This window comes from Lynx rufus, unplaced genomic scaffold, assembly GCF_022079265.1.
Source record: "Lynx rufus isolate CCGP_SWC_20201006 ecotype Redwood Valley unplaced genomic scaffold, mLynRuf1.p SCAF_26, whole genome shotgun sequence".
Classification (NCBI taxonomy): Eukaryota; Metazoa; Chordata; class Mammalia; order Carnivora; family Felidae; genus Lynx; species Lynx rufus.
In genome coordinates, this window is record NW_025814841.1 from 11,437,786 (window position 1) to 11,451,891 (window position 14,106).

General features: G+C 41.6%; 1 protein-coding gene across 6 annotated transcripts in view; it reads left to right on the top strand.

The window, feature by feature from the left end:
* The first annotated feature begins 9,441 nt into the window (after positions 1–9,441).
* The window catches only part of TP53INP1 (tumor protein p53 inducible nuclear protein 1), a 156,957-nt gene continuing 152,292 nt past the window's right edge, over positions 9,442–14,106 (top strand). For 2 of the 6 annotated variants that reach the window (XM_047088821.1, XM_047088826.1), the window contains exons 1-2: positions 9,442–10,049; positions 13,607–13,643. The gene's annotated coding sequence lies outside the window, so the exon portion shown is untranslated. Of the gene's footprint in view, positions 10,050–11,782; positions 12,396–13,606; positions 13,644–14,106 lie in introns of those variants that run through there. The other 4 variants (XM_047088819.1, XM_047088823.1, XM_047088830.1 and 1 more) reach the window with 3 other exon arrangements.

The window sequence follows — 14,106 nt, forward strand, 5'->3', positions numbered from 1 at the left end:
CCTAACATAAGATCATGAAGATTTACTCCAGTGTTTTCTTTTAACTCTGAGTCTGATTAGGACTCTTGGTTATTGATACCCAGAACATATCCTTAATATTACCTCCAAAATTAGAGTTGGAAATGTTTTCCTAGTAAATTAAATCATTCATTAGCAAATTTCCAGGCAAGTGAAACAGCAGTGCGTTCCTATCAGCCTTCTGTTTCAAGCCAGTAGGGTAAAATCTTTTGGATGTATTGCGGGCAGACTCAGAAAAATATTCCATATGCTGATGACATGGTTTATTGTTATTTGGAGCTGCCTTAAAATATATTTGGCTTTGTACTCCAATTACTATCAGAATGTCTCAAGATAAACTAAGTTTTTTTGTTTTTTGTTTTTTTGGTTTGTGTGTGTGTGTGTGTGTGTGTATGTGTGTGTGTGGTTTTTTTAAGAGCGAGAGAGCATGAGCTAGCAGGGCAGAGACCGGAAAAGAGAATCCCTAGCAGGCTCTTCCCTGCCAGCACAGAGCCTGACTGGGGGCTTGAACTCATGAACTGTGAGATTGTGACCTGAGCCAAAACCAAGAGCTGGAGGCTTAACCAACTGAGCCACCCAAGCACCCCAAGATAAACTATTATGACTTAAGATAAACTATTGTGAAAGTAATAGGGTAAAACTGTTAAGTTTAAATTTTTTATATATTTTATAGGAATATTTTGATGACTTGAAGAAACCAAAATTCCAGAGCTACTTAAGGCAAACTTTGTACCTCATAAACATGTATTGAGCACTTTTAATGTGTCTACTACTGTGGAAAAGAATGAGTTGTTTAAACTCACGATTCTCATGATTTTCATGACCTTGATATTTCTAAAGATGATGCACCAGTGATCTTTAGGATGACCCTCAGTGGAATTTTGTCTGATAATTCCTTATTATTAAATTCAGTTACGCATCTGTGTAGCAGGAGTATCACAGAAGCTGTGTTTCCTCATGTCAGGTGTGCTCAATTTCAATTTGTCCCATTACTTATGTTCACTTTGATCACTTCATTGGGTGGTATATGCTAGACTTTTTCATTATAAAGTCACTTTTTCTGATAAGTATTTTGTGAAGTTATACTTTGGAGACTATGTAGAAATTATATTCCTCATCAAACTTTCATTTTGTTCATTTCTTTAATGGACTCATGGTTTCTTAGTTCATTGGTTCTCAAACTTGAGTGTATGAGAATGCCTTGGAGGGCTTGTGAAAACATAGACTGCTAGACTCTCATCTCCAGAGTTCCTGATTTTGTAGGTCAGAGTAGGACCTGAAAATTTGCATTTCAGACCAGTTTCCAGGTGCTGCTGTTGCTGCTGGCCCAGGAACCATACTTCATTACCCTTTATTATCAGAATTTATTTTGATGCTCCTATTGTCCCTAAATTTGGTCAGTGGCAAGTTGGCTCCTGTGGTCTACTGACAAATCATTATTTGAGTCCTTTACATTTTTGCTACAATAGTATGTTCTAGACTCATCTTGAATTTTCCCTGCCCCAACCCAGGAATTGGCCATTTCTCCAAAGAGCTGTTGTGTCTTTTAGTGGAGAGTGCTTTAAAGCCAAGGTCTGGGCAGTAGGTGTGCCTGTTGCTTTGGGAAGAGTACCACCCTCAGGCCCGTTTAGGAGACAAATCTAGGGAACATGTGTATGTGTGTGCGTAGATAGAAATCTAGATTTGTGTGTGTGTGTGTGTGTGTGTGTGTGTGTGTGTGTGTAGATAGAAATCTAGATTTCTACCTACCTCTATTGAAATTATGACTTCATACTGATACTCCAAATATAACAACACTATAGGGTTTCTCTCTTCTCTGAGAGTAAAAGACTGGTTCTCATTAGCTTTAGTATATTTAAATTATTTGATCAGTCTCCCTGTATGTAACCTGTCTCTCATCACCACTGCTACCTCTCATATGGATACCTCTAACCCCATTCAGGTTCTGATGCTTCATACCAGGCTTTTCCTATCATGGATGCCCCCCTTATCCCACTTAGGCTCTAATACCCCATGCTGGGCCTCCCCCACTTCCACCCTTCTGTGGATGTCTTCATCCTGATTGTTCTCTAACACCTCATTCTAGGCTGCCCTCACATATGGATACCCTCCACACTTGGGTTCCAGTCCTCATTAGTGGACCCCTTTTCTGTGGGGATACTCTCATCACCCTGCCTATCTCTGACATCCCACTCTGAGCCATCCGCACACAAGGACACTTCACCCTGTGAGGTCTCTGACTTCCTCATACCTGAGATCCTCCTCACCCTGCTTGAGCTTTGACACCAGGCCCCCAGCCTTCCTCCTGTGTGAAAGACCTTTTCACCATGCTTGGGATAGAGAACTATGCTGCTCCCATGGAAGGATACCCTCTCTCATTCTGCTCAGGTTCCAACCACCAGGCCAAGCTGCTCCCCCCATGTGGACACATTGCTGTCTTTGGGCTCTGACTCCTTGCACCAGGCTATCTGCCCTCCCCCACCCATCACACCCCCTCCACACACCCTCCTCTAGTCTCTGACACCCCACACCAGCTGCTCCTTTGCACAGACCCCTGCTTTGTTCTGGCCCACCTAACGTCTGTAGGACTGAATTGTGCAGATGGAGAAGGGAAGGACTGCACATTATGTAACTCCTAACAAAGAAAGGGAGGTGGAGGAGAGAAAAAAGAGCAAGCAGGCAAAATGAACTCACTGGTAGCATATACAAATAAGACAGATAAAAGGAGAGGTCCGGAGGCAGGGTTGGAAACCAGGAACCAGGCCCGCCCCTCACTCATCCTAACTTCACCCTAAGACCCCAGGGGATTTGGAAACCATTGTCAGTTGACATTTGTCAGAACACCCAAGTGTTAGGTTTCCCAAGATAACTTGGTTCCCACTTGTTCTTATTTAATGATGATTAAAAAGTAAAGGCGTAAAGTTATTTTCAGAGCTTTAGTTTAACTTACAAGTAAATCTGGGGCGCCTGGGTGGCTCAGTCGGTTGAGCTTCCGACTTTGGCTCAGGGCATGATCTCACACTGTGAGTTCAAGCCCCACGTCGGGCTCTGTGCTGACAGCTCAGAGCCTGGAGCCTGCTTCAGATTCTGTGTCTCCCTCTCTCTCTGACCCTCCCCTGCTCATGCTCTGTCTCTCTCTGTCTCAAAAATAAATAAAAACATTAAAAAAATAACTTACAAGTAAATCGCAAATCAACTTGCTTTAACAGTGGTAGGACCCTGACATAGAGTAAACTTGAGGTAGGAGACTTAGACCTCAGTCTGGATGAGGACTTCATGAATGAAATTTATTAAATTGTGAGAGAGTTTTAGTGAAGGGGCTTGAAGTGGATTTGAAGTACTCAGTTCTCTAGAAATTACTTTAAAATGTATTTCTGTGTTAGGAAAAATAAGTGGCCACTGTTACATACAATCCTACGTTTGCGCATTTGAGCCAATATGATACACCATGGTGTGTTTCAGAAAAATAAAACATGTAAATAGAAACTTTGGTATTCACATGTACAAACGGAATGTTGCGAAATAAATGAACGTAATTATACAGAGCAGTGTGTCAAGAAATAGAAGAAGGAGAGCAAACTGCTATAGCAAGGGCAGTGAGGTTAAAAGATTATATTTTTGAGTAGCTGGCTTTTCTTGAAACCAGTTTATTTTTAACTTGGTATAATAAAGCATATTTTGGAGTGTAATGACTCTCAATTTTATAGGCTTCTATCTTTTAAAAGCAGTTCTCGGGGCTATTTTATCTAAATCTGCCCGTAGAGAAACTAAAAGCTGTGCTAATAAAAGTCTGGTTTTTCCTTGTTGCTTTGCATGAATAAAGGAGTGAAAAAGCGTACCTGATGTATAAGCAAATGACTTATAAAATTGTTAATGATTTCCTAAGATTTAGATTCCATTATAGAGAAGCATCAGTGTAACATCAAGTTTACAGTGATAGTTTGACGTTTTACATCTAATGGTTTAGAAATACCTCTTGTGACTTAGAATATTTTGTAGTAGCTTTTAAGGTATTAAAACCAGAAAGAATCGATGGCAAATATTAAAAGCAGTTTTCACTTGGCCAGTTGCTGAAATGCCAAATTATCTTAATTCCAACCAAAGCAAGTTGTAGAGTCTAGACTAGAAGGTGTAAATTAATATATGGTTGACCCTTGAACAACAAACACAGAGGATGGGGTGCCGATCCCCACGTGGTGGGACATCTGTGTATAACTTTTTACTCCCCAAAAACTTTACTAACAGCCTACTGTTGACCAAAAGACTCATGGATAAAATAAAGTCAAGTAACAAATATTTTGTATAAGTATTTTATACTCTATTCTTACAACAAGGGAAGCTAGAGGAAAGGAAATTATGAAGAAAGGCATAAGGAAGAGAAAATGCATTTGCAGTACTGTACCATATTTATCAATACCATAAGTTTATATTTTCTGTTTACAAGATGAATCATCTGTCATTACCTATGTCAATATTGTCTCATATGATACAAAACACTGTAGCTATTATTGTTGTTAACACTGGGAATCAAAAATGAAAAGATAATATGAAAAAGAAATTCTTATTTACAAATACAACAATTCATGCATTGATAGTGAAGAAGCAGCAATATGATTGCTCTATGGTATCCCACTGTAATCAGTAGGATTGCTTCACAGTAGCCTAGTTTGTACACTAATGAATGGTTACAAACGTTTTACGGCATATGACATTACCATCATATTTATAATACAGTATTAGAAGCATTGTTACATTTTTAAAAAACCACTTGCCTGTGATAACAGGCTGATGTGTAGTTTCTCCAATTATGAGAGAGGCACACTGTATGGCAATGTAATTCTCTGAAAGCAAGGTTATAAAACAGTAAGATAACTAACATATTACTTATTTTCTATTAACTATCACTCACTTCATGCCTATGTGAGGATGAGCTATCTACTTCCATACAAGTCTGGCACACGATGTTCTCCACAATGAATACTTAGGCGTGATGATGATGATGGCACCAAAATGTCTCATACAGTTCTTGCTGGACAGTTATCAGGTTTTCACCCAAAGACACACACATACACAACAGATAGTTTTTCAGCTATACAGCATGATGATTATTTACTATTCAGTAAGTGGAAGTGGATCATCATCACGGTCTTCATCCTCCTCGTCTTCACATAGGCTGAGGAGGAATAGGGGTTGCTCTTGCTCTCCCAGGGGTGGCAGAGACACAAGGCGTGGCAGACGTGGAAGTAGAGGCAGGTGAGGCAGGCACACTGAGTGGAACTTTATGGAAATACATCATAGTTCCTGACTTTCTCACTTTTCTTATTTCTCTAAAAATATTTCTATATGGTACCAATCCTTCTTCCACCATTTGCTTTCGTTTCAGTGCCCATGTCTCAGAAGGGTCCATGTCATAACAGAAGTCAAGAGCAGTCTTGAATAACCAGAACCTTTCCACAAGTTTGTCTAACATCAGTTTGTTTTCTGGCATTGCTTCTTGTACGTCTTCTTCCTCATCATCTGGCCCTGGTTTGGACTAACTCATCTCCATTGGGTGTTCTTCTGTTAGTTCCTCTGGTGTGGTGTCTGTTAGCTCTTGAATTTCTCCAAGATCCATATCTTGAAACCTTTCACTTTCCACCTTTTTCTTTTCTTTTTCTTTTTTCTTTTTCTTTTTTTGCTATATCCACAATCTCTTTCATGATTTCCATGATTGGTTCTGCTGTAAATCCTGTGAAGTCATGCACAACATCTAGACACAGTTTTCTGCAGCAGGAATTTATTGTTTCAGGTTAGATGGCTTACATAGCTTTTTCTGTAACAACAGTATCTTCAGTGGTGTAACTCTTCCAAACTTTCATGCTGTTCTGTCTGTTGGGGTTCTCCTCTGTAGTGTTGACAATCTTTTCCACAGAGTACCATGTGTAATAAGCTTTAAAGGTCCTCGCGACTCCCTGATCTAAAGGCTGAATTAGAAACGTTATATTTGGGGACAAGTAAACACCTTCACTTTTGAACTCATGGAGTTCTAGGCGGTCAGAGCATTTGTCCAATATCAAAACAACTTTAGAAGGCAGTCCCTTATTGGCAGGGCACTTCCTGACTTCAGGGACAAAGCATTGATGGAATAAATACAGAAAAGTGTTTCTCGTTGTCCATGCCTTCTTGTTGTACAACCAAATACCTGATAGCTTGTGTTTTATCTCTTTCCTTCAAGGCTTAGGGGTTAGCAACTTTATAAATAAGGGCAGTCCTGATCATAAACCCATAAACTACATTTGCATTTGCCTATTCCTTCCTGCCTTAAATCCTGGTGCTCGCTTCTCTTCTTTACTAATAAATGTCCTTTGTGGCATTTTTCCCCCCAGAATAGGGTACTTTGACCTGCATTAAAATTTTTTCAGGTAGATATCCTGATTCTCCTCAGTGATTTTCTTTTCTTTTCTTTTTTCTTTTCTTTTCTTTTCTTTTCTTTTCTTTTCTTTTCTTTTCCTTTCTTTTCCTTTTCTTTCTTTCTTTTTTGTTTTGTTTATTTTATTTTATTTTACATAGAGAGCAGGGAGGGGTGGGGTGTATTAGAGGGGCAGAGGGAGAGAGAGACGATCCCAAGCAGGCTCCACACTCAGCATGGAGCCTGATGCGGGGCTCCATCCCACAACCCTGGGATCATGACCTGAGCTGAAGTAAAGAGTCAGGTGCTCAACTGACTGAGCCACCCAGGCGCCCTTTTCTTTTCTTTTCTTTTTAAGTTTATATATTTTTCTTTTCTTTTTTAAATATTTACTCATTTTAAGAGAAAGAGAGAGAGAGCACAAGCATGAGTGGGGGAGGGACAGAAAGAGAGGGGCTGTCGGTACAGAGCCCAACTCAGGGCTCAAACTCACAAACCATGAGATCATGACCTGAGCTGAAGTCAGATGCTTAACTGACTGAGCCACCCAGGCGCCCTTGTTTTTGCTTTTTTAAATGTTTGTTTGGTTTTTAGATTCTACCTGTAAGTGAAGTCATATGGTATTTGAGATATTTCACTTAGCATAATACTCTCTAGGTCCATCCATGTTCTCAAAATGGCAAGATCTCATTCTTTTCTATAACCAAGTTATACTCTATTTTATATATATATTTATTTATATATAAATATATATTTACATATAAATATATATAAATATACATATAAATAAATTTATATTTATAAATATAAATATATATTATATATATATAATATGCCACATCTCCTTATCCATTCACTATCAGTAAACATTTAGGTTGCTTCCATATCTTGGCTATTGTAAATAATGCTGCAATAAACATAGAGGTGCATTATCTTTTTGAGTTAGTGTTTTCATTTTCTTTGGGTAAATACCAGTAGTGGAATTACTGGATCATATGGTATTTCTATTTTTAATTTTTTTTTAGGAATTTCCCTACTGTTGTCCACAGCGGCTGCACCAATTTACATTCCCAACAGTGCACAAGTGTTCCTTCTCCACATTCTCGCCAACATTTGTTATTTCTTGTCTTTTTGATATTAGACATTCCAACAGGTGTAAGGTAATAGTGATTTTAATTTACATTTCCCTGATGATTAGTTATATTGAGCATCTTTTCATGTGTCTTTTGTCCTCAGCAGTTTTCTTATTGGTGTCTGGGATGTCATCTGTTGCCTCTCGGTCATCAGAAAATGCTTCTCCTGTTATCTTGACATTTTTTAAGCCAAACCTCTTTCTAAAATTATCAAACCATCCTTTACTAAATTCTCCAGCTTTAGATCTTCCACCTTTCTTTTGCTTTAAGTTTTCATATAATGACTTTGCTTTTTCTCGAATCATATTAGAGTCCATAGGTGTGCCTTTCTTCTAGCAATCCTGCACCCACATGAAAGCTGCATTTTCAATATATAAAATAAAACAGTATTTTGCAAAGAGTGCAAGGTTTTTGCACCTGCTGGCATAGCTGCAGCAACAACTTCATGAATTTCCTTCTCTTTTTTTACAATGATCCTGACACTGGATTCATGTGTCTTGAAATGGTGGGCAACTGCAAGGTGCAGACCTTAGTCTATGGTACGTACCTTGCAATTCAACTTCCTCTTGTAATGTCACAACTTTTCTCAGCATCACTAGTGGCACTTCACATGGGTCTCAGGATGTTATTCCAGGTTTATGGTACTGTCCTCACATGATGAAAAATATGTGGGAACCATGAGAGATCAGTGTTTACGGTGATACACAATCACTGGAAAGAAACTCTTCACGGAGATGATTAGCATCACATGACTTTTTAAACGGGTACTCACATTGGAGCTCAGTGCAACAGCAGCAACCGGAGGTGGCTATGAAATTATTGCAGTAGCACAGTAATTTTATGCAATTATGATTTAATACCACATCTTTACGTTTGTTTATATTTTCTCAACTGCGAATAGCAACATGTACAATCGGTGTTTGTGTGCATAAATTTTCATAAGTTTTAACTTTTTATAAGACATTTGTGTATATTTTATGGTAGTGATAAAACAGCCTAGAATCTATACATATTTTATACATTCATGACATACTTAATTTTCTTCGATATTTCTAGGCTACACAGTTTGTAACTTTCTCTAAATTTTCACAAATCTTCAAAAACATTTCCAATATATTTATTGAAAAAAAATTACATATAAGTGGACCCATGCATTCAAACCCTGTTGTTCAAGGATCAGTTGTATTTTGGATATTATTTCTACACATAAGGATGGATTTAGGAGAGTTTTTTACTTTAAAAGGCCTTATGAGCCTAATAAAAGGTGCTTGACCAAGCTTGGGGTCTAGCCTGGAGATGATTAGTACAGAATCAAACTGTGTCAAAGAAAATTAAAAATAGACCTACCCTATGACCCAGCAGTAGCACTGCTAGGAATTTACCCAAGGGATACAGGAGTACTGATGCATAGGGGCACTTGGACCCCAATGTTTATAGCAGCACTCTCAACAATAGCCAAATTATGGAAAGAGACTAAATGTCCATCAACTGATGAATGGATAAAGAAGTTGTGGTTTATATACACAATGGAGTACTATGTGGCAATGAGAAAGAATGAAATATGGCCCTTTGTAGCAATGTGGATGGAACTGGAGAGTGTGATGCTAAGTGAAATAAGCCATACAGAGAAAGACAGATACCATATGTTTTCACTCTTATGTGGATCCTGAGAAACTTAACAGAAACCCATGGGGGAGGGGAAGGGAAAAAAAAAAAAGAGGTTAGAGTGGGAGAGAGCCAAAGCATAAGAGACTCTTAAAAACTGAGAACAAACTGAGGGTTGATGGGGGGTGGGAGGGAGGAGAGGGTGGGTGATGGGTATTGAGGAGGGCACCTTTTGGGATGAGCACTGGGTGTTGTACGGAAACCAATTTGACAATAAGTTTCATATACTGAAAAAAAAACTATGTCAAAGAGGAATTTGAGGTTAACCACATGCTAGATAATTCCATTTAGACACAGTAGAAGACACACAGGTGTGATTCAAAACTCTTGGGTGCAATGTGACGTTGGGAACACTGGTCTAGATGTAAGTGAGAAAGTATAAGCATGAAAGATAAACAAGACCAGTTGTTTACAGCTAACATACAGTTAGGCAAATTGCTCAAGAGCATGACAAAATTAGAAGGAGGTGGGCAGAGTCAGGCTTGACTGAAGGGCATATGAAAGAAAGGGGAAGAGGAACAAATGAGTTATTTTCATTTGTCCGAAAGAATGAAGGGAAGAATTTCGGGGAGGGGTGGGGTACGTAAGAGAATGGGGAGTTTTCCTGGAAAAGCTTCCAGGAGAAAACATAGAAGATAGATCTCAGCTTGGTGTGGGTGTTGGGAGGATGGGACAGATGACTTTCATGACAGTAAGCAATAAACAAGAGCAGCCGCAAGAAATAGTAAGTGGGAGAAGATTGCTCTCAAGAGGAAACGAGAGGACCATGATTCAAGTTTGTCTCAAGCCAGCAGAGGAGGAAAAGGAGGGAGAGGAGACCACCCAGGGGAATTAACAAGGGAAAGGTGAGATGGGATAAGAATAAGAGGTTCACTGTAGAAATGTCAAGTCTCCCAGAAAAGAGATGTTGAAGCATAGAACCAGAGAAACCAGTAGAACATGAGATAAAGGCAGAGCAGGAGAAGGATATTAACATCATAACACTTCAGTAGTGGGTACAACCATGCTTCTTAAGTAGGCGAGGAATGAGAAATTCTAGAGATGGGGCCTCTAGATGGAAAACTCCAATGTGATACAGAGAGGGCTGCTTCCTGTGCAGGGAGTTCTCCCCCACTACAATGGGTTATTTGGGAAAGGGGGGGGGCCCGGTGGGTAGACTCGAGTGTGATCTGAAATACCTAACAAGAGCTTCCCACACCAATCAGAAGGTGACACCTGCTGAGGCACAAGGTCCTGGAGCCCTCACACTGTGCCCGGGACACAGGAGGTAGGGGAAGACATCCCAGAGGAAGGGCTGGGAAGAGCCCATTGTCGGGGGGACCAGGGAGGCAGATATTTGCCCAACCAGTAGGAAAGTACAGTAAACTGCACAATAGTATAATAAGTGGCGGCCAGTATTTAAACACAAAACACAGTCCTCACTATTGTGAAGTTAATTAAGAATAGTATTTTTCAGGGGTGCCTGGGTGGCTGAGTTGGTTGAGTGTCCCACTTCGGCTCAGGTCATGATCTCATGGTTTGTGAGTGCAAGCTCCACGTCGGGCTCTGTGCTTCAGATTCTGTGTCTCCCTCTCTCTCTGCCCCTCCTTGCTCGTATTCTCTCTCTCACACACACAAAAATAAAATAAAACATTAAAAAAAAAAGAAGAATAGTATTTTTCAGGGCACCTAGGTGGCTCAGTCAGTTAAGCGTCTGACTCTTGGTTTCAGCTCAGGTCATGATCTCACGGTTTGTGGGTTCGAGCCCTGCATCCAGTTCTGAGCTGACAGTGTGAAGCCTGCTTGGGATTCTCTCTCCCTCTCTCTTTGCCCCTCCCCTGCTTGCTCTCTCCCTCTCAAAAGCAAATCAATAAACTTTAAAGAAGAAGAAGAATATTTTTCAAAATATTTTCACAAAAATCACACACGATAGAGAAGCTTATTCTGAGCCCAGCTGACCCCACACTGAACTCAACAAGCGCAAATGATCCCCAGGCTGTGAGCTGACTAACCTTGCCCCACCCCCAAGATAGGAACTACCACCAGCTTGGAAGACAGGTGCCCATTGCCGGTTGTGCCACATCCCACTTCTCCCATGGAAGGGTACCACTGGGGTTTGAGGGAGCAAGTGGGGCACAGCCATGCTGGAACTTTCTGAGAACGACTGCTTCCATCCAGGAAAAAAAGCACTAAAGCTCTGAGGTTTAAGAGGATGGTTGAAGATATAAATTGTAGAGGGAAAAATTCTGTTATCAAATATGAAAAGTAAGAATATTGACAACTCCCCCTTCCTTTCTCTCCTAAATAGTTGATGACCTACGTATATTTCTTCTAAATAAAGTGGCACCGGAAGGGAATTTCAGAGGGATCTTTAGGAAGGTAGTTTGGCTGAAAATAATCTTATGCCCGATTTCTGAAGCCAACGCCTTAGGTCACTGTGTGAGTAGTAGAGCCAGAGTCTCCAGCGCACTGTGAAAAAGGGGAGTTGGCAGAGAGGAGCTACCACTGCAGGCCCATCCTGGTGGGTTTACAACGTGTGGGAGACTTACGGGGGGGGGGTGTTGTGGGGGTGGGAACTGAGTGAAGTCGGGGTAGAAAGAAGCAGAACCAGTCAGACAGTGTACAACAGAAGAATATTCAGCTCTTGCACCACTTGGGGGAAGGTAACGACTTTGAACCTTTCACTTCCATTTTCCGGGGGGAATCTAGAAAGAACCTAGCATGGGCGAGGCGTCACATTGGGACGCCATCTAATGTACATGCCTGTCCCTCTCCAGTCCTGGCAGGGCTCTAGGGGTCCAGGATCGGCCAGTCTGCAGTAGAGGTGAGAGAGTGATCACAGCGGGTAGAGGCCGTCAAGCCAGGTGGGCGCCCTGGACTCTAGGGCTCCTGCAGCAGGGAGGACCGCAGGGGGCGCTGCGCTTGGCAAGTGCAGGCACCTGCGATGAGACCTCGCGTGCGGACGAGATACTCCGCCCTGCGGCGGGAGGGAGGGAGGGAGGGCTGGTGAGCGTTGGCCTTCGGCCTTCGTCTCCCAACGCCCCGGGGCGAGGCTGGACTTTCCACAGTTAGCTGGACGAGGGGAGTCTTGAGAAATGGCGTTTTGTTGTAATCGGGTGTGTGCCACTCCCCGGCCCTGAACCGAAAGTGCAAAAAAGATTGGAGGTTGTGAAATCCAAATCGGAAGACGCTGCCTCACTGCGGATACTGTGGTAAGAGTGGAAATGGGGGCCTCAAAGGCCGGTGGGGGGGGGGTGGTGGTGGTCAGCGTTACCCAGCACTTGGCGACTGTGTGTTACAAAGAAATGCAAAGTAAAATAAAAGGACAAGGGAAGGATATTTGGATCTCTTTTCAAGGAAGTACAGAATGGTAGGCAATGTTTTTTAAATGTTTTAAAAACACTTGGGGAGCCTGGGTGGCTGAGTCAGTTGAGCGTCCGACTTCGGCTCCGGTCATGATCTCGCAGCCTGTGAGTTCAAGCCCCACGTCAGGCTCTGGGCTGACGGCTCAGAGCCTGGAGCCTGCTTCGGATTCTGTGCCTCCCTCTCTCTCTGCCCCTCCCCTGCTCATGCTCTGTCTCTCTCTCTGTCAAAAATAAATAAAACATTTTTTAAAAAGTTTTAAAATAAAAACACTTAAGGTGAAAGCCAGCTTAAGGTTTTAAACAGCAAGCAGTCATATGGCTGCACAGAAGTTTAAATGAAAGGCATAGGTCAAGGACACAAAGGCTGAGAAATGATACAGCAGCCAGAAAAGTGCAATTGTCATAGCCAAATGATAGAATGAAGAAAAGGTCTAGGGGAAATATCAAAGGGAACAGAGTGTCTTACAACAAGAAAGAAAAAAAAAGTACCAAGTATCAGATATGGGGATGAAGCGTCTGGATAGCAGAAATATGGACTCCTACAAATGTGTAAGAAGCAGCCAGAAACAGGAAAAAACAATGTAGAAAGGAGAAAGGGGTGTAAGCATGAAATTTGGCCCCTGGTAACCCCCCAAAAACGACCATCTGTTCACCCAGAAGATAGCACACCCCTCCCTCAGGTGATGGTCGTGACCACCTTACAGCCATGGACTTCCTGTGGCTGGACATTAGGGTGTATTGACCTGATTGCAGTGAGGGAGGGTGCTCCAGGGGACCACAGGAAGGAGGGAAGCATCTTTCCTCAGGATTCTGAGGAGAGTGTAAGAGAAGGGTCCACTTCCAGATTGACTGCTGGTTCTCAGGCAGCATTAGGAGAAGCTGAGATTAACTGAGAATTGAGTGCTGTTTGTGGCTGAGCAGTGGGCTATCCATGGTGATAAAGGTAAATAGCAAGGTAGGTCTGGGAGCGTCATTGATAGGAATCAATTAGCACTCAGAGAGGGTTATTGAGGCATTTTACAGCCTTGACAGAAAAATATTTTCTGTTTATTTTGCAGCCGGCCTTATCTGTCTGTCCTCCCAGCATGGTTAAAGGTAGGGCTGCTTTTTTTCTTTTTCGATTTGAGCTGGTTTTTACTGTTAAGTATCAGTCAGGTGTTTCTCTTTCAGTCCCATTTTGGCTGAGAGCAGACAATGTCAGTCCATAGGACAGTATTCTGTGAAATCCAGATCTTCCCCATAATCTGGGTTGATCTAAAGGCAGTTCAGAGAACATAACCTATAGTCAGATGAAAGGAAGCTTCTCATTCCTTCTGTTGCCCAATCAACTGTTGCTCATGTGATAGGGCAATGGCTATGTACTAGCTTCTGATCTCTGGAGGTCACACATTTGAATACTGCAACACAGACAGGTAGTAGTAGAATAGATTATGATCAGGGTGTGTTATCCATTTCTAAACCAAGAGCTAATTTACTCAAAATTATGCCAAGAAAACGGGTTCCAGCCCCAATCTGCAGAGCCTGTAGAACCAGATACAGGGGTATTAGCTAAATTACC